The 19,643-nt window shown below is 38.1% G+C and overlaps 1 pseudogene; it reads left to right on the top strand.

Annotated features, from left to right (window-relative positions):
- Window positions 1-6,660: 6,660 nt before the first annotated feature.
- Window positions 6,661-8,362, top strand: Eno1-ps16 (enolase 1, pseudogene 16; annotated as a pseudogene).
- Window positions 8,363-19,643: the final 11,281 nt, after the last annotated feature.

Raw genomic sequence — 19,643 nt, 5'->3', positions numbered from 1 at the left:
TGAGAGGCTGGCCATTGGTTTGGCCTGAGAGCTTGGGAATACCTCATCTACATATTTTGGGGCAGGGTCCTGCTTCTATGGATTGATCTGTCTTGAACCGACATGACCTGTGGTCAGGTCCTCACCTGTGGAGGAGGGGTTTGGGGCATTGCCCTACATGACTGATCTGTCTCAAACCTCTCTCCAGAGGACTGTGGGGGGGCTGTAGCTAAGTGAGAGGGGTCTGATCTCCTGGGAGACTAGGAATGCTCCTGCTGTCCCTTAGGCTATTGGGGGATGTGACCTATCTCAACCAGGAATTAGAGTACCTTTCACAGTCCACCGCCCCACACTGGATATTCTGTGTCTTGGGCAGCCACAAATCTCTACATGCAGTATTGTTCATTCTAAGGAGAGAGTTCTCAGATTAAGGCATGGAGCTGTAGTTGTCTATGAGTATAAACATAGGCATGGAGTAGGTAGTTGGCTGATGTGTATGTGTACTTAACCATCAGAAGTATACTTTTGCATGGGCCTACTTCCTACTAAGACCTGAGCGTTAGCTAAGCTCAGTACCAGGCACTGGTCACCCTTGACCCTATGGGCTTTGAACACTTACAGAGTACAATTAAAGACCCCCTTTCAATATTCATTTGCTATTGCACCGGTAGGAATTTCTTGTTTTCCAAATAATTTCATTAAACTTCATCTACTTCTACAAATCTTTCTCATCCTTTCCTACCATCTTCCCAATTTCCTCAAATTCCTCTTTTCCTAAACTTTCCACTAATAGTATTCCCCATTTTATTTTCTCTTTAATTACAATTTACTATCCTGAAGCTAACTAAGGTAATCTCTTTCTTCTTTCTATCTTCACTTCCTGGTGTGTACAGCTGCTTCACGTTAGACACAGTGCCCTTAAGAATCAAGTTAACATCTTTATATCCTCATGTGAGAGAACATGTTTTCAATTCTACCTATTTATCTGCAAATTCTATTTCTCTTTACAGCTCAGTAATACTATATTGGGCATATGTTCCACACCTGTGTTACCTACCCATCAGTTTTTGGGTATCTCGGGAGCTTTTATTTTCTAGACATTGTAAATATGACAGCTATGAGCATAGATGCACAGATATTCATGTCTCATTACACAGAGTCATTTGGGTATATTTTCAGGAGTGGAATATCTAAGTCATAGTTGGGGCATACAAAATTGCTTAGTATGTGATAACAGGATAAAGACATAATTAAACATCTTGTATTTCAGAGTATCCTTTAAATAATTAATCTCTACCTCTTTAAAATATGTGATTGTATTACATGAATATGTAGCTTAAAATAAGCTACAAAACATAGAAAAATTAGGAAGAGTTGTAGAAAGATAATCTTGACCATCAATTTTATCATTATCAGTAATTCAATAATACTTGTTCCTGTCTACATTTACCCAGTGGAAAGTATGTACTAGTACCTACCATGTGCTGACAACATGTGAAGTACTATATAAACATGGTTTCTACAAAGGCAAATGTCAAGATAAAAGTACCAAAGAGGGCTGTAAAAGAAGATGGCTTAGTGCCATCAAAGAAAATCTCTAAGAGACAGAATCATAAGGCCTGAAGGAGGGAGCTAAAGGGGAATGCAACCCCATAGGAAGATCAATATCAACTAACTGGACCACCCAGAGCTTGCAGAAATTAAACCACCAACCAAAAAGTAAACATGGAGGGATCCATGGAAACAGTTACAATATGTAGCAGAGAATAACTTTATCTGACATTAATGGGAGGGGGGATCTTGACTGTTGAGGCTTGATGCCCCAGCATAGGTGGAATGCTAAAGCTGTGAGACAGAAGTGGGTAATTGGATGGAGGAGCACCCTCACAGAGGCAAAAGGGTAGGGGAAGAGGAGGAATGGAATGGGGGGGTTGTGGAGAGGTAACTGGGAAGCTGGATAGCATTTGAAATGTAAATGAATAAAATGATTAATAATAAAAAAGATAAATGGGAAAGATGTATATATGCTTATGAAAACTACCCTAACTTTAGACAAAGAGTGAGAAAGCAGAGAAATGGGTAGAGATAAGTGTACTCACAAACATCGTGTACTGCAAAACATACATGGGGAAGTTAGAAGACATTGGGGAAAATTATAGACATGGGGAAAGGCCAAAAAGTAGATTGTGGGTAAGCAGACGGTGAAGAGGAGGCAGCATAGGGTTAAGTGAGCTAGGAACTATGTCAAATAATGTAATATAGGTCACATGTTATTTGAACTTTCTCATGTACCTTATTCAATTCTGATTCATATATTTACTCCCACCCTTTGTAAACCCATAGAGGCACTTATACTCTAGATAGATAATTTATTAGAAAGTTCATTAACATATACCCAGTTACACTAAGTTGGTGGAACATCTTTGGTGGATAGAACTATGAAAATTCAAGCTCTTCATACTCAATTGAAAAGTCTAGCACTAGAAATGGAATCTAGACAACATATTTTATAGCAGTTATAATGTCTGGAGTCAGTTTTTTTTCAGAAGTTTCCTCTGGTTTCAATGTGGTTTTCTACAGAAGAGAGTGTGGATGGATTCACACTGTCTAACCAAAGGGCTGTTATTGAAATCTATTAGGTATGTGGCATTTCCTGAAAATGCATGTGTAGTTCTCAGACACCACAGAGACCAGGCTCATGCAATTTGTTCTAAACAAATATGATTCTTCATTTACTCATTTTCTTGTTGGAATATGTCTACACTATGACATATATTAGAAATGCAATTGTCCTAGAAATTGAAAGGACTGCTCTTATAGGCCAGTCTGAGTAGTGCTTATGGAATCCTCCCAATTATAACATGGATGACTTGAGTTAGCCAACCCAGAAGGAACTCTTTCCATCAAGTCTTTAATCACAGATTTGTGAACTAACAGGAATTAGAGTTATCCTAATCCAACTTGATGGCTGGAAGACACATTCACATTAACCAAGACTTAAATATTGAAAGATGTATGGAGGCTCAGGGTCAACCCTCTCTAGTCAGACTACTGTTACTTCCACATAGGTACTTACATTGTATTTTCTTACTGTTGGGAGAACACATGTCCTTTAGTGGCTATTTACTTTATAATAGTCAATGAATGAAGGAACAAGTCATTTTGTAAATAGTTAATGTATAAGAGTCAATGAATGAAAGACTGGACTAAATGATGAAATGAACAGGTAAATAAATGTGAGGAAATTAATGAGTCTTGCTTAACTTTAATTAAGCTTTTTAGAAGAATTGTGTTAAGGACTTTATTAGCTTTAATCACCCATGGTTCTCCAGTATTGCCACATTTCATAAAACTTATAGTTGGCCTTATTTATCAAATAGAAGATATTACATGAGTAGATTCTTACTGAATGTAGCATCTGTCAATCTGATGCTTTAAAAGATGTAAAAAGGAAAAAACTATCATAGTTGTATCAACAATGTGATTTCAAAGTTTAATACTATTGTTCATGAATGGATGATGAAAATGTAATGTATTTCAAGTGAAATTGTATTAAGCTTTAAATAGAAATGCAATATGAAGATAGGTTGACAGAAGTAGAAAAAATTATACTGAGCGAAATAACCCAGACATAGAAAGTTAAATACCCCATACACTCTCTCATAGGTAAACCATAGCCTTCAATACTTAGATCTGTGTATTTAACTTGGATCGCCTATAAAAGCTTCATAAAAGAAATTTAAAAGTGGCCATCAGAGTGTTGCCTTATTGAAAGAGGTTTAGAAGAGAATAGAAGGCAGGACATACTAGAAGGGCAATATTAGAAGAGGCGACGTTTAACAGATGGAGGGATGAGTAAGAAAAAGAGCAGGGTAAGAGTGTTAATCCAAATGAAGGGTATATGAAAAGCCACAAGGAAACCTACCATGTTCTATGTCATTTAAAAATGTAAGCTAAAAAAGTTAAAATAAAAAAATGATGATACCCTACTTGACTGGATAATGCTGCTCCTTGAATCCCATGGTTATTAAACAACAAAACTAGTTTCACATATAGAATACTCACTTATGATTGGTTGTTTATAAATGATCCAGTGGTGCCTGCAAAATTATAGCCTCTTGACATTCCTCTGTTGTCCGCCAGAACTACATGATAAAGACATATTGCTAAAAACACCACATACTGTGATTGCAAGCTATAAGGAAATCATGCTGAAATTGGCCTGGAAGCTTCCTCCCTGGTGGATAATAGTCATGGTGCCAGAAAGCACTATGAGATGTAGGGGAGAAAATACATCCATAGTTTTACCCCACTGTTTATCTCAGAACACTAACACATCAGAAAACATATGCTCATCACTACAATGGTGGGATAGTTGTTTGGCGGGCAACCAACTCCCCTCTTAAATGTTTGGAGAGTTGATTTATAGAAGATATTTCATATCTGGTACTGTAAACCTATTCAAAAATCTGCAACCAAGGTATTTGTAGACTCTGGGTCGGAAGTTACTATTGTTGTTTAGCTTAATTGATATGGTGTCAAGTAATCTTCTAAGCATATATATTTATGTATATAAATGAAACTATGTAAATATATACATTTATGATATAGATAATATAAATATATAGACACATATATAAATACAATAAAAATCATATGTATGCCTATAAACAGATATCACTCTCAGCTGTAATCAGAGAAGTTTCTTTTTACAGTTGATGACAGAGAGTGCAATGAATATTCAAGGTGCTGAGTGTCAGAGACAGTTAAGTGCCCAGCCTCTGGTGATTATGAATTATTATGGAACAGTAAAAAAAAAGAGTATAAGAGTAGAAAGATAGGGGGAAACTCTGGAGGAAGTTATCTCCTACAAATCAGTCATGGCAACCATGAACCCACAGCAGCTATAGTTTCCTGCACAAGATAGGACTTACCAGTAGTCAGACATGGCTGGAAGAGAGACTGATTGGATCATCTCCATTCTCACTGAATACTTATCTATAGTTGCACTGAGGTATGCATCCATGAGTGGGACCACCAGGATCAACTTGATAGTTCCATATTCCTGGCCACACAGATGGTCTTGAGTAACTCAGTAGATTGTAAACAAAACATAAAGGCATGCACATTAGAAAGGGGGACTGTGGTTATTGAAAGGCATGAAAGTGTGATACAAAGAGGTAGAGAGTCAAGGCTAGAGAAGCCATGGATTTTGTAGGAAAACCTATAACTACAACTTTTTGTACCAGCACAATTCCTAAATACACTCTACATGTTTATCCTTATACCCACAGATAAGTGCAGTCCTTACCCCTCATCAAGGAAACTTCTCTTTGCAGCAGATGGAGCTCATTATAGAACACCACAACCAATGGAAATTCAGATTTGAGGAGCCCAGTCCCAATGAATACATTCACAAAACAATGCCTGTACTGAAGGCTTAAGGAACATGAGAGAGAGAGAGAGAGAGAGAGAGAGGAAGAAGAAGAGGAGAGGAGAGGAGAGGAGAGGAGAGGAGAGGAGAGGAGAGGAGAGGGAATAATCAGGGAGTTTGCTGTGAGACTATAACTTCAAGTAATGTCAAAATCTATACACAAAGTCTAACCAAGGTTATTACCTACACATAAGCTGAACAAAAACAAGAATATAAACATGACAAGAATGGATGGGAGAAAACACATGAGGCCTCAATCCTACACAAAGAATTACAGGCAACTGAGGAATGATGAGAGTAGGAGAAATCTTACTCAGGGAAAAGAGTACACCAATTTGTTATCCAACAGAAAATGGTCAGCCCTGAAAACTTACAAACAAGTAACATTAATCAGACTAAGTAAATCTTAATCTAATAATGTGTGTGAGTATGTCTGTTTATACACTCAAGCAATCATAATTAAGTAAAAAAGACCATAAATTTGAAAACCAGGAGGAATATATGAGAAAGTTTAGAAGGGAAAGGAAAACTTATGCAATAATATCAAAATTTAAAGGACTAATAAAAATTAATAAAAAAAATAAACGGCTTGAATTTGGGAGGGAAGAACAGTAGTGGAAATTATAAGTAGAGTTGGAGGAGTGAAATGGGGTAAATATTGTAGTTATTTTTGATGTTTTATGAAATTATCAGCATCACAGAATAATTTATAGATCAATTAAGAGTAAGGATTAAGACAAAGCATGTAGTATATAAATATACAAATCATGAAAAATACTAACAAAACAGTATTTTGAGGAATTGCTCATAACACAGTTTGATCTCTATAATATTTCTTAGTCTTTCTAGCAGTAGTTTCAATTATTTAACCAAATAATTGCATTTTTTAACCAAGACACTTAAAACTCATAAACTTTTTTCATGTATAACAAAATATTCCATATCTTGCTCATGGAGACAGAGACTTGAAAATAGACTCTCGTTTTATTATCTGTATGGCCTGAAGCCAGACATTTAAGTATTATCTGCTTGCTATGTCTTGGTTTGATTATGAAACTTAGAAGACCCTATAAGAATATGTTTGTATGGATTTTTTTCCTTTTGGAGATCTAAGAAAAGACATTAATGAAGTACTGCTGCTTGGTGGTGGTGTCAGTGATGTCTATTTCCTGTTGTCCTGTTCTCTGGCATCTTAATTAGTCAACTTTATTTAATTCATTAAAAACATCAAAATACTACTCTCTTCCATGTCTGCAGAATCTGCTTCCCTTCTTTCATGGGGATCTGAGGGCCAGAATTTCACCACATCTATTTTCAAGATCCATGCCAGAGAGATCTCTGATTCCCATGGGAATCGCACTGTTGAGACGGATCTCTACACCTCAAGAGGTCTCTTCCAAGCTGTGGTGCCCAGCGATGCATCCACTGGTATCTACATGGTACTCTAACTCTGTGACAATGATAAGATGTGCTTCACGGAGCTTGAAGGGGCTCGAGACCCCAAAAGTACAACAATGTCAAGCAACCAGAGCTTCCAGGGACTAAGCCACTACCTAAATACTATACATGGACTGACCCTGGACTCTGACCCCATAGGTAGCAATGAATATCCTAGTAAGAGCACCAGTGGAAGGGGAAGCCCAGGTCCTGCTAAGACTGAACCCCCAGTGAACTATACTATGGGGGGAGGGCGGCAATGGGGGGAGGGTTGGGAGGGGGACACCCATAAGGAAGGGGAGGGGGGAGGGGGATGTTTGCCCGGAAACCGGGAAAGGGAATAACACTTGAAATGTATATAAGAAATACTCAAGTTAATAAAAAAAAATGTGCTTCACGGGAAAGGTGTCTCAAAGGCTATTGAACACATCAAGAACACTATTGCACCTGTTCTGGTTAGCGAGAAACTGAATGTTATGGTGCAAGATTGACAAACTGATGGTTGCAATGGACAGCACTGAGAATAAATCTAAATTTGGTATAAATACCATTCTGGGAGTATCCCTGGCTGTCTGTAAAACTGGTGCCATGGGAAAGGGGGGTGCCTCTTTACTATCACATTGCTGACTTGGCCGGCAACCCTGAAGTCATCCTGATTGTCCCAGCTTTCAATGTGATCAACTGTGGCTCTCATCCCTGCAATAAGCTGGCCATGGAAGAGGTCATGATCCTGCCTGTGTGGGCATACTATTTCCCAGAAGCCATGTGCATTGAAGTAGAGGTTTACCACAACCTAAAGAATGTCATCAACAAGAAGTACCAGAAGGATGCCATTAATGAGGGTGATGAGGATAGATTTGTTCCTAACATCCTGGAGAACAAAGAGGTCCTGGAACTGATGAAGACTGCAATTGCAAAGGCTGTCTACACTGACCAGGTTTTCATCAGCATGGATGTGGCTGCCTCTGAGTTCTAAAGGTCTGGCAAGTATGACCTGGACTTTAAATCTTAGAATGATTCCAGCAGGTACATCAATCACACCAGACCAGCTGGTGGCCCTTTACAAGTCTTCCATCCAGGAGTATCCAGGAGTGTCCATTGAGAACCTCTTTGACCAGGAGGACTGGGGAAACCTGGCAGAAGTACACAGCTAGTGCAGGCATCCAGGTGGTGGGAGATGACCTCACAGTAACCAATCCTACGTGAATTGCCAAGGCTGTGGGTAAGAACTCCTGCAACTGCCTCATTCTCAAAGTGAACCAGATTGGTTCTATGGCCGAGTCTATATAGGCAAGTAAGCTGTTCAGGCTAGGGCATCTTGTTGTCCCATCGATCTGGGAAGACTGAGGACACTTTCATCTCTGACCTAGTACTGGGGATCTGCAGGTCAAGTATGGTGCCTCTTAAGGATCTGAGTGCCTAGCCAAGTACAGTCAGATCTTTAGAATCAAGAAAGAACAGGGCAGCAAAGCCAAGTTTGCTGGCAGGTCCTTTAGGCCAAGTAAAGCATGAACTTGAGATTCCTATCCCTGATGCTTGTCATCAAACCGGTTCAAGGCCAGCTCAGTGCTTGCCCTCCCCATGTTATTGCTTCATTAGATTTCCAGAACTATGCCTGACCACCTGGAGCCCTGCTGGAGACCCCACGTTTGTAATCATCTTATTGGTCTGAAATACTGTTTCTGTCACCTGACTTCCCAGCTGGTGTCTGGACCCCTCAGAAACCCAGTGTAAGATCTCTAGGGTGTCCACAGGCAAGAACTCCCAGTGATTTTCTTGCAAAATAAAAGTTGCAGGACTCTCCCCTCCCTCCCCACAAAGAACCCATCAGAATACATGTTTCCTCTTCTTATAGGGCCTCACTACAGCTCTGAAATCATCTTCCTGCTTTTCACTAAGAGAGTTAGATAACGTTAATAATTAAAGCTTTAACCTCAAGAGTCAGAGAGGTTCTAGACTCTTTCCATTAACTGAGTGAAACTGGGTAAAATTTCCTGCACTCTCTGAACCCAAATCTTGAAAAGTCGGAATAATAATAGTATTTGTGGTTATTCTATTAAATAAAATGTTACACATAACAGTTTGTACAGTGAGGAGCACATAGTAAATGCTTAATGGTGATTATTATTATTATTATTATTATTACTGTTGTTGTTGTTACTATTGCCGTTGTTCTCATTATTACATTAGTATGTAATCATAAGTGTTATAAAATGTATTTTTAAAATTAAGCATTGAATTCAATCTAAATATTCACCTTTGTATTACTAAGGTTGAAACAATTAATGTGACTACAGTATCATTAATATCTGGCTTACAAATCATGCTTTTAAAAGGAAGTCATTCTGATGCATAATTCTGCTCTGAATATTAGACACGGGGAAAGGGGATAGAATAGGAAGAGAGAGACTGAAACATCAGGTTTTTTACTGAGAATCCATTGTAATTAAGGTGCAATCCTAAGAATAGAGTTGAAGTTATTTGGACTCTAATCAATAAAAAAGAGAAAGAGAGGTCTTTTGAGTAGAAGAGTTGAGGATTCTCTGCCAGAAATTCTTCTATCATAATCAAATATTCTCTTTAATCTAAGAAATCATACACATAGAAACTTGTAGAGGCTGGCAGGTCTAGGCTGTTTTTTACAAGCCCCCACTAGTTTGTATACCCTCTGACTTAGTTAGGGTTTTACTGCTGTGAACAGACACTATGACCAAGGCAACTCTTATAAGAACATTTAGTTGAGGTTTCCTTACAGGTTTGGAGTTTCAGTCCATTATCTTCAGGTGGGAACATGGCAGCATCCAGACAGGTATGGAGCAGGAGGAGCTGAGAGTTCTACATCTTCATCTGAAGGCTGCTAGAAGAATACTTACTCATTTCCATGCAGCTAGGACTAAGCTATTAAAGCATACACCCACAGTAACACATGTACTCCAACAGGGCCACAAGTCTTAATAGTGTCACTTCCTGACCCATACATACACAAACAACCATCACACCCTCCTTACAACTTCATGTCTTTCCTCCAAATCACTCACACACACACACACACACACACACACACACACACACACACACACACACACACACACATATACACACAGAGCCAGGTTTGTACAAGTACTTTGTAGCAATACAGAATCTGGAAATGTCTAACCTTACAGAAATATGGTAGCATCTCAACTCTGACACTTTATTAGCTGTGTGATCTTGAAGACATAACATTGGTTAATATATCCTCTTAATCTTCATGATGTGTAGAGTAGATAAAGCAGACTTTGGGTACTCAGTATATTTCAGACAATGTGAAAGACCTAGAAAGTTCCAACCTAGAATTCCACATTAGGAAATAGAATAGTAGAGTGTATACAGCTATCTGGTATTGAAAAATTTGCACAGGAGAGTGTGAGTAAATCTTTTCTGCAATAGACAAAACCCACATAAATGTTTTGGTCTACAACCCAAGATGTAGTTGTAAAACTGAATATACATGATATTGTATACATCAGAAAAGGGAAGATCCAGGAAAGAAAAGATTGACTTTCTCCTGTACTCTCCACACAATCCAGTAAAGGGCAGAAAAAAGGGTAGTGTGAATTTCAATTTACCTTAAGGCTACCCCCATTCATCCATCTCTACAGCACCAGCCTGAACCTTAATCTTTCCTGAATGAAGGGAATTTAGCAGAAGTAGACACAGGAAGGGTTATCTCCGAAGCCTTTCTAATATGAAGGGGTTTTATAGATCAGCTCCAGGTATTCCATGAAAGTTCAGTCAGTATGGCAACTGATGTGTTAACAGCTGTACATTACCATGTCTTTCAAACCAATAGGTAAACTAAATTAGAATGTTGGAATACCATATGGAGCTTGGCAAGTATGTTTAATTCCTTTTCCATATTACATGCTACCAAAGCTAAGAGTAGAAAAGTTAAGTAATGCTCTACAGACAAAAGAAAGCAAAGGCTATATAGCAGATGAGAGCTCAGGACTGAGACACCAAACTAGATGTCATCAAACAAAACTGAAACATTTTGTTTTCACATTTCACATTAAAAAAATGACAGTTCTTTAACACACAGATGGGAATACTGAGATCCACAGAGGAAAATGGAGGCTAAATCACAAGTCACTTTTCAGTTTTTATTTCCAACATCTTTTCTGGTAGCAATTCTCATACTGTTGCAAAAGTCCTCTTGGGTAGAAAGGACAGAGTTCTTTTCTCCTCCAGCTTTTCTTTCTGCAGACCAGGACTCAGCCTGCAACAGCCTGAGCTGATTGCCCATGGCAGGCTCTAGGTGACACCCCAGATTGGCTCTGTATACTTTACAAGAGGCAATTGCCCTGAAATATCTGACCAAAGCAAAGTAGAAAAATAAGATCTTTTATTTAATCTCTTTTGGGCATTTTGCGTGTTGTCCTGTTTGTCCAGTTCAATTTTGGCCTCAATTTCTTGGCTTTTACCTTTATTGGTTGTGAGTCCAGAAGACACTAGACCTCAGAAAGCTGAGTAGGTGAGTAGCTGATGCTCCTGTCACCTCAGCATTACTGTTGACCAGAGAGAGAGAGAGAGAGAGAGAGAGAGAGAGAGAGAGAGAGAGAGAGAGACAGAGAGACAGAGAGACAGAGAGACAGAGAGACAGAGAGAGACAGAGACAGAGACAGAGAGACAGAGAGACAGAGAGACAGAGAGGCAGAGACATAGACAGAGACAGAGACAGAGAGACAGACAGACGCAGAGAGATGCTGACCAGGTCTTGGCCAGACAATGAAAGAATAGAAACAAACAACAGCATCTAGAAACATGGGATCAGGATTGGCATACTTACAGGGGAAAGGCACTGGGGTATGTCAAATTATTTCTGCAACCCTGACTCTATCTTTTTTTTTTTTTGTTTTGTTTTGTTTTGTTTTGTTTTGTTTTCTATTCTGGTCTTTTTTTTTTAATTTTTTTTTTATTAACTTGAGTATTTCTTATATACATTTCAAGTGTTATTCCCTTTCCCGGTTTGGCTGGGAAGGGAGAGGCAAAGATTAAAACAGAGACTGAAGGAACACCCATTCAGAGCCTGCCCCACAGGTGGCCCATACATATACAGCCACCCAATTGGACAAGATGGATGAAGCAAAGAAGTGCAGACCGACAGGAGCCGGATGTAGATCGCTCCTGAGAGACACAGCCAGAATACAGCAAATACAGAGGCGAATGCCAGCAGCAAACCACTGAGCTGAGAATAGGTCCCCCGTTGAAGGAATCAGAGAAAGAACTGGAAGAGCTTGAAGGGGCTCGAGACCCCAAAAGTACAACAATGTCAAGCAACCAGAGCTTCCAGGGACTAAGCCACTACCTAAAGACTATATATGGACTGACCCTGGATTCTGACCCCATAGGTAGCAATGAATATCCTAGTAAGACTCTATCTTTAAAAGGGAAAACCTATCATATGTTTCATAGTTGCGTTTCAAAAAAGGGGGGGCTTGGCTTTTAATGTCAAACACATAATTCAATGCAAGGCATACACTTGGATTTGTATCTTATTTTCATATAATTGTTTATTCACTGATATATATATATATGTGTGTGTGTGTGTGTGTACTCAACTCAACTATATAATAAATAAATACATAAAATATATTTTTCTACACACACACACACACATACACACACACATGTATAAAGCCAATTCAACTTATGCCTCAGTTACTTGCTCATGTATATATATATATATATCTTCCAGCCAAACGATTTGACTGAGTGGCTTATCACTGCATTAGAAATATGTAGGGCAGATAAAGGAAGCCTTATCCTTATAAACTCAATTAAAGGAAACAAATATGGATAGTGATAATGATGATTGAGAGGCATCCAACATCATGGCTCCCCAAGTATTTTCATACTCTATGACCTACTTAGATCTGTTCATGTGACCCTGTGAGCCAAGAGAGCTGTCTGTAACCTGAGCATGATTATGCTGATACAGACAGACAAATGATGGTCCACTTAGATCCAGTTGCCTGATAGCTGGGAGAATCAAACCTGGCATCCCAGAACGTTTAAATCCAAACTCAGTTCATTAATTGACCAGTAGAGGCATTGTGGGAAATAGTTGGGGAGGCTCTGTGAAGAAAATACATACAGATACGTCATAGAAAATAAGTGAGAATTTAACTTGGTAGAACACAATGAGAGTGATATTGTGTCTCTCCCTTCTTCCAGAGTGCAGTGACACAAACTTAATGTACCTTGTATCTGTACAGTGCTAAGTTCGTCCTAAAACCCAGATACCTGCTTCCATCCAAAGTGAGACATCACCTGGTTAAAATTGCTTTGTAGTTTTGAAACTTAGGTCTTGTCTTCTCCCAAGTTAAGGTTCTGATATTATTGTTTTGTTTTTGCCATTGTTTTGTTTCATCTTTATTTGTTTGTTTTCCCATCCATCTTTTCTGATACAAGAAGATCTATATGGACTCTGTAATTGGTAGAATTCACGGAGGTTTCTGTTCCACAAAGGATTTAGGTGGTACAACCCTTGGTTACTGTATACAGGAAAATGTTTATCAATGAAAAACTGGAAATGAGAAGAATGCCATTAGTGATATTGTTCTATTCTATGTTTTCGACAGGTTATTTTTAGATGCCGTAGTATTATGTGGACTTTCTATCAAACCCAAATGACCAAGCAATTAGTTAAGCTTGTTTTAGAAGTGATGGCCTGCTTGTTAGCATACTCCCTTGCAAGAGATTTCCCTTGAAACACTGACTTCTTTTATTTCAAGAGTAGTATATACTCACAAAATTTCCTCAAATCTCTACTCATACTTTTCAAGATCATTTTTCTATTGAAACTGTTAGTCATCAGTCTTTGGACACTTTGAATAACAAATGTTACCAATAATAGTGAATTTGAAACACGTTTCTCTAACCCAAATCTATTTCCTGTACTTTGTAAGTGCTTAGTTAATGAAGTACCACACCTTCATGGGAATCCATCCAACCCATATTCTAAACTTAAGATGAGTGAACCAACATCTCCCCTGCTTAAGGTACATTGAAGAAGCAAGTAAACATACCTTCTCACTAGAAAATTTCCCTTACCTATAAGATGACTGCTTCAACACATTTATTGCTAGAGTCAACTTTGATCAATTTTTCTTTTCCTCTTTCGACCATCTCAAATCCATTAGCAAATGCACAATCAATTTATTCTTCCTCCTTTCCCTGCTTTACCTTGTATCCAAGTATTATTGTCTTTCACTGAACAATTGCAGTAGCTTCATAATAATGGTTTTTCTGACACACTGTCCCACTATTTTCAACTCAGCAAACTAAGCTATTCTTTTATAACACAAATCCAATGCCATTTTTCCCTTACTATAAAAATGTCTCAAACTTTGCATCTTAGTAGATAAATCAGTCCTTAAAATGACCTATAAGTTCCTACACTCTGACTTCCCAAAGTGCCAGTATAGTTTTCTCATGCCATGCCAACCATATTGGACTCTGTGCTTATTTATCAATACCCTCTGCTTGGTCTTATTTCGGGGTGTCTGTAGCTTCCATTGCTTTCCCTAAATAAAACCTATTCCACACATGCCCAATGCATCATACATCTTGACACCTCACAACATTGCTCACTACCTTGACAAGACATATCTTGCACCTCTGCTTGATATTTCCAATTAATCTTTCTGCATTCCTCTCTCTCTCTCTCTCTCTCTCTCTCTCTCTCTCTCTCTCTCTCTCTCTCTCTCTCCGTGTGTGTGTGTGTGTGTGTGTGTGTGTGTGTGTGTGTGTGTGTAAAGCACACCTTACATTAATTATATGATATATTCCTCTTGTTTACTTGGTTTATAATCTAAAGATAACCACAGTAAGCTCCTAGAGTATCTCTAATCTTTAACCCTCAATTCCCAGCCCACACAAGTTAGTATGCACAAGGTTTTTGATGGATTTGTTAAATGACCAGACACTTTGTCTCTTCTCCCTGTGCTTCAACCTTTTATAGATGTGGGACTGATATGACTAGGGCAATAAGAAATGAAGAGATAACAGACATGTTCAGATGAGATTGGGTGGATTGTGTGTTCTTGTAGACATGTATCAGCATCTAAAAGTCACTGAATTATTATATACAAATAATTGAGTTGAGTTTATTATATACGGCTGAATGCTGAGTCTACATACAGAGGAGTTTCAGGCTGCATTCCTCTGAGGGAAGGAAACTGTTTTTTGATACTTTCTGCATAAAGAGTCACTATCTGTACTCGGTTCAGTGGAAGGCTTTGGCATTTCTCTGAGTCTGACTTAAGAATGTCTTTGCTATTCCCATGGATCTGAGGCATTGGAGTCCTTGACATGGTCATCCTGATAGCAATGATATACATTCACATAAGACTTCACATACTCTTCATATCCTGACTGCTCTGTTCCTCTTGAAATCAGGTTTTCTGATTGCAGAGGCAATAAGAATGTGGTATCATGTGTCTTTTTCTGGCCATTTAGAGCTTTAGCACAAACTATGCTTCCCCATGCTAGCAGATTTCTTTGGAGTAGTCAGAGGACTCATATGGACACAGCTCAAGCTGGCTCTATTCTCTTATCACCTTTCCTCAAGATTTTACAGGGCAGAAAAGGCATGTCCAGGGATCTGTAACAATGACTACAATAAATGATAGAGTGGTATTCAGGTATAAAACAGGAAAGAACTAGTAGTTGAAAAGAGCTTAACCTTGTCTTGTCACTCAAGCCAACTCTCAGTAGAACACGTCTGTCAACAAAAGTGTGAAGGAAGGGATATGTTCCATGTATTTAAAGGGGGAGGAATTTAACTAATGGAGAAGAGGAGCCAGGAGAAAAGGATTTGGGAAGCAGTAACTGAGAATCAGACTTCACTCAAGTTTGTGAAGGCAGAATTATGGGGATGCTTGCATTAACAATAGCCTCACAGGATCATATGCAGAGTGATGGTTTCTGGGAACACAGAAATGCAAAGTTCAACTTCTGTTGGCTAGACATACAACAGAAGCAACTTTTGGACAACTTAAAGGACTAATGGAACATTTAAGGAAAAAATATACACCACAGCAATTTGTTTGGGAAGTGAAAGTATTGTGTGCTGATAGTGAAACAATTATTACAATGCTAATAATAGTCCCTGTGGCTGCTGTGTTAAGGAAGACATTTTTTTATAAATGCCCTTCAATAATCCTTTACCAAAAAATAAAAGAAATTTATATGTACCTGGATTCTCTTGTATCATAACATGATATATATATATAATTTTCCTTATAATTTATTGTCAATTTCCCTCATACTTTTACCCTTTGACAGGTAGAAAAGTTAAAGCAATTTCAACAGGACAAAGTGTTTGCACTACCCAATCTGTTTTTTCATTTTGTTAGTGATGAATGCACTAGCAGAGGCATGAAGCAGGACCGTTCATCAAAGCTGAACTTTTTTACTCCTATGACAGATAAAAGGACCTGGGATGAAAATTATGGCTCTTGGTCTTGGTTCTGCTAATACTTTAGCTGTAGACACACAGAAACTCTTCCTACCGTTGAGTTCCCTCTCTCTGTAATGAGCTAGCACTTAGACACAACCTAGAATATCCAATGTGACAACCCCCAATGCTGCCAAGTACCTGACAGTTATCGTTCTCAGTTTTCACTTAAGTGATTTCTAGTCTTGTGGTTAGTCTTCTGGTCAGTTCTTCAGCCTTCTCATTAGCATACCAATGAAGGGAGGCTAACAAAACTCAGCTGTATTTCTACCCACTGATGGCAGACTACTGAAAGAATAAACAATTCCATTTACAGTAACATTAAAAAAATCAAAAACAAATAAAATGAATACATTTAGGAAACCTATAACATCAATTTAAAATGCTACAGAAGACAGAAATAAATAAAAAATACTTGATGTACATAGAAAAGTACATGATTTTAACTTTTAAAATATCTATATCACTCTCAAGCATTCTACAGTAAAGTCCTAGGGAAAAATTCTTAGAGTGTTACAAATTTCATCTGTAAATGAAATTTGGAAAACGGTATGAAATCTTCACCCAAATAATAAGACAGGAGAAAAAATAAAAGTAAAGCAAACAGGAAAATAATAAGTCAAATTATCTTAATTTTAGATACCCTTAAAGGACCATAAAAAGTCCACAGAAAATGTTTAAATATATGAGTGATTTCATATAGGAAGTAGGATACAGAAATCAACATTAAATGTTCAATGCCTATTCCATTTCTCAACAATAAACTTGCTAAGGGAAGAAATCAGAAAAAAAATTCTGTTCATTTCATCTTCAAAATAAAGCTAAAACTAAAAATAATGGGGTGGAAGGCCACTACAAAGAGTACTTTAAACTACTAAGATAGAAATAGAAGAAGACACTAGAAGATGGCAAGATCATCCATTGATAAATATTTGTGTAATTAATAATGTGGAAATCATCATAATCACAAAAACAAAGTACATGCTTTTATTAAATTCAGTTCATTTCAGAATTCCAGAATATTTTGTTCCCAGAATTAGAAAACACAATACTAATTTTCTTATCGAAGCACAAAAATACCCTTGACCAGCCAAAGTATCTCTGAGTGCAGAGAATAGGGATGGTCATGTCACCATACTTGATTTTGTTATACTTGGAGCCACAGTAGAGAGACACCATAGTATTGCACTACAAAGGCATGTAGCCTAAGGCAACAACATCAAACAAGCAGAAATAAGCACACAACTGCAGCCATCTAATCACGGACAGAGCTGTTGTCCCAAACATAAAACTGAGGAAGTGAGCCTCTCCAGATGCTACTAGAAAACACGGATAGTCAAATACAGGAAAATGAAACTAGCCTGTGTTTATCCTCATCCTGTATAAAGGCCAATCTAAAATGGGCCAAAGATGTTATTGTTAGACCAATAACGCTAAACCTGCTCAAGAAAAGAGAACAGGTAAAACACTCTAAGATACAGACATTGGTGAGAATTTTCTGGAAAAAAAAAGAAAAAGAAAAAACAGTAAAAAGAAAGAAAAGATTCTCCACAATATCTAAAGAAACTAAAAATAGATAAATTAAAATGGATAACTGCAACATAAACAAATACAGCAATTAAAATTAAAAATAAAATACATAAAGCAAAAATAAATAAATTTAAAAATGGACATAGTTTGGGCTAGAGAGATAGAACAGTGGTTAAGAGCACTTGCTGTCTTTGCAGAGGATTTCAATTTGGTTCCTAGTCCTGACATACAGCAGCTTACAACTGCAGATAACTCTAGTCGTGGGTAGATCTGATGATACTTTTGTGGGAAAATGCATATACAGTGGAAATATATACACTTAAGCACACACACACACACACACACACACACACACACACACACACACACACACTTAAAACTAAATCTTTAAAATGGGCAAAAATTTACATAACCAGCACAGAGAAAGGAAAATCTTATCAGCCTATAAATTAGCAAACCTGTTTCACCTCACCAGTAATTGGGAGAAACTAAAACCAAAATCAACGAAAAACCAAACAAGAAGAGACAACTACAGCAAAAAATCAAAACAGTTGACAGACCACTTTATAGACAAAATTGACAGGAAAAAATCTGGCATATTATTTTGATATAATTTTAGGAAATCTAATCATACAGAATGCTGTGTATTTTAGTCACTTTAACAAACTTGTGCCTCTCTGGTGTTGAAAGTCATCAAAGAACGCTATGATTTTGTTTAGAGTTTTCCACTTCTTTGTGAAACCTTACTCATTACTTTGTAAATTATGCTCTCCGCACTTAGCTGAATGCAGAGTCAAATTAAAGACTCCGTCCCAATCAATGTTGTTTACTAAAGCCCCGCTCCCAACACTGTGAATCACTCTGGCTGTTTGTCAATTAATGAAATCTGTCAGTGCTCTTAGGAGCTGCTCAGCTTGAGGTATGCTTTTTATATATGTGAGGATAAAACCTAAACATTTCATTAAGAAACATTGATATATTTGTTCCATAACTTCAACATAGAAATTCTTAAGGCATTTTAAAATTTCCTAAGTGTCCTGAATTTTGTTGGACTTTGGACCCAGTCACCTCCTGAATGCTTCCAGAATTTATAACGATGTGGCTATATAACATTCCAGATGCATGTTTATTGTTGGAATTGCTGCATTTAATGTGAAATGGGGAAAATTGGCAGAGGGTGGTAAGTTGCAGGAGGCGGTAGTAGGTGAGTTGAGAAAGTTCAGGTCGATAAGTCCCAACAGTGACTTCCGAACGCAGCACTGGGTCTCAGATGAAAGCTATAGCGAATCTCTCAGGCTCCCTGTCAGTTTCTGAAGAGGGGCTGACTACCCTCACTTACACATGACTCTCGAGGAGGATCTGCTCTTCAATCCTTTACCATCTTGTCTCAAGATGGAGCACCCCCTCTGACTCTCCTGATGTTAGGACGGGGACCACCTGCACAGTCGTTCCTGCAAACCGCTCTTTCCACTCTGTAAGAGGCTCTGGAATACACGTTTGGTATCCCACACATCTGGGGATTATGTCAAGGCTTGGGAGGAAAGATCAATGCCTTTAAAACGTGATGCTATTTGCAGCTGTTGCTCCAGCTCCACAGAGAACGAGGTGGGATGGAAACCCAGGAAAGACATGTGCAGAGTGAGAACACCAGCATAGGAGTTTTCTCAGGTATTATGTTAATGAAAACATAGAGATAACAGACGTGCCCACTTCAAACAGTTATTTATTTATTTAGAAATATTCCTTGAGCACTTTCTAGAT

This window comes from Rattus norvegicus, chromosome 5 (assembly GCF_021556685.1).
Source record: "Rattus norvegicus strain SHRSP/BbbUtx chromosome 5, alternate assembly SHRSP_T2T, whole genome shotgun sequence".
In the NCBI taxonomy this organism is placed as follows: domain Eukaryota; kingdom Metazoa; phylum Chordata; class Mammalia; order Rodentia; family Muridae; genus Rattus; species Rattus norvegicus.
This window is presented reverse-complemented; position numbering and strand designations above follow the sequence as displayed.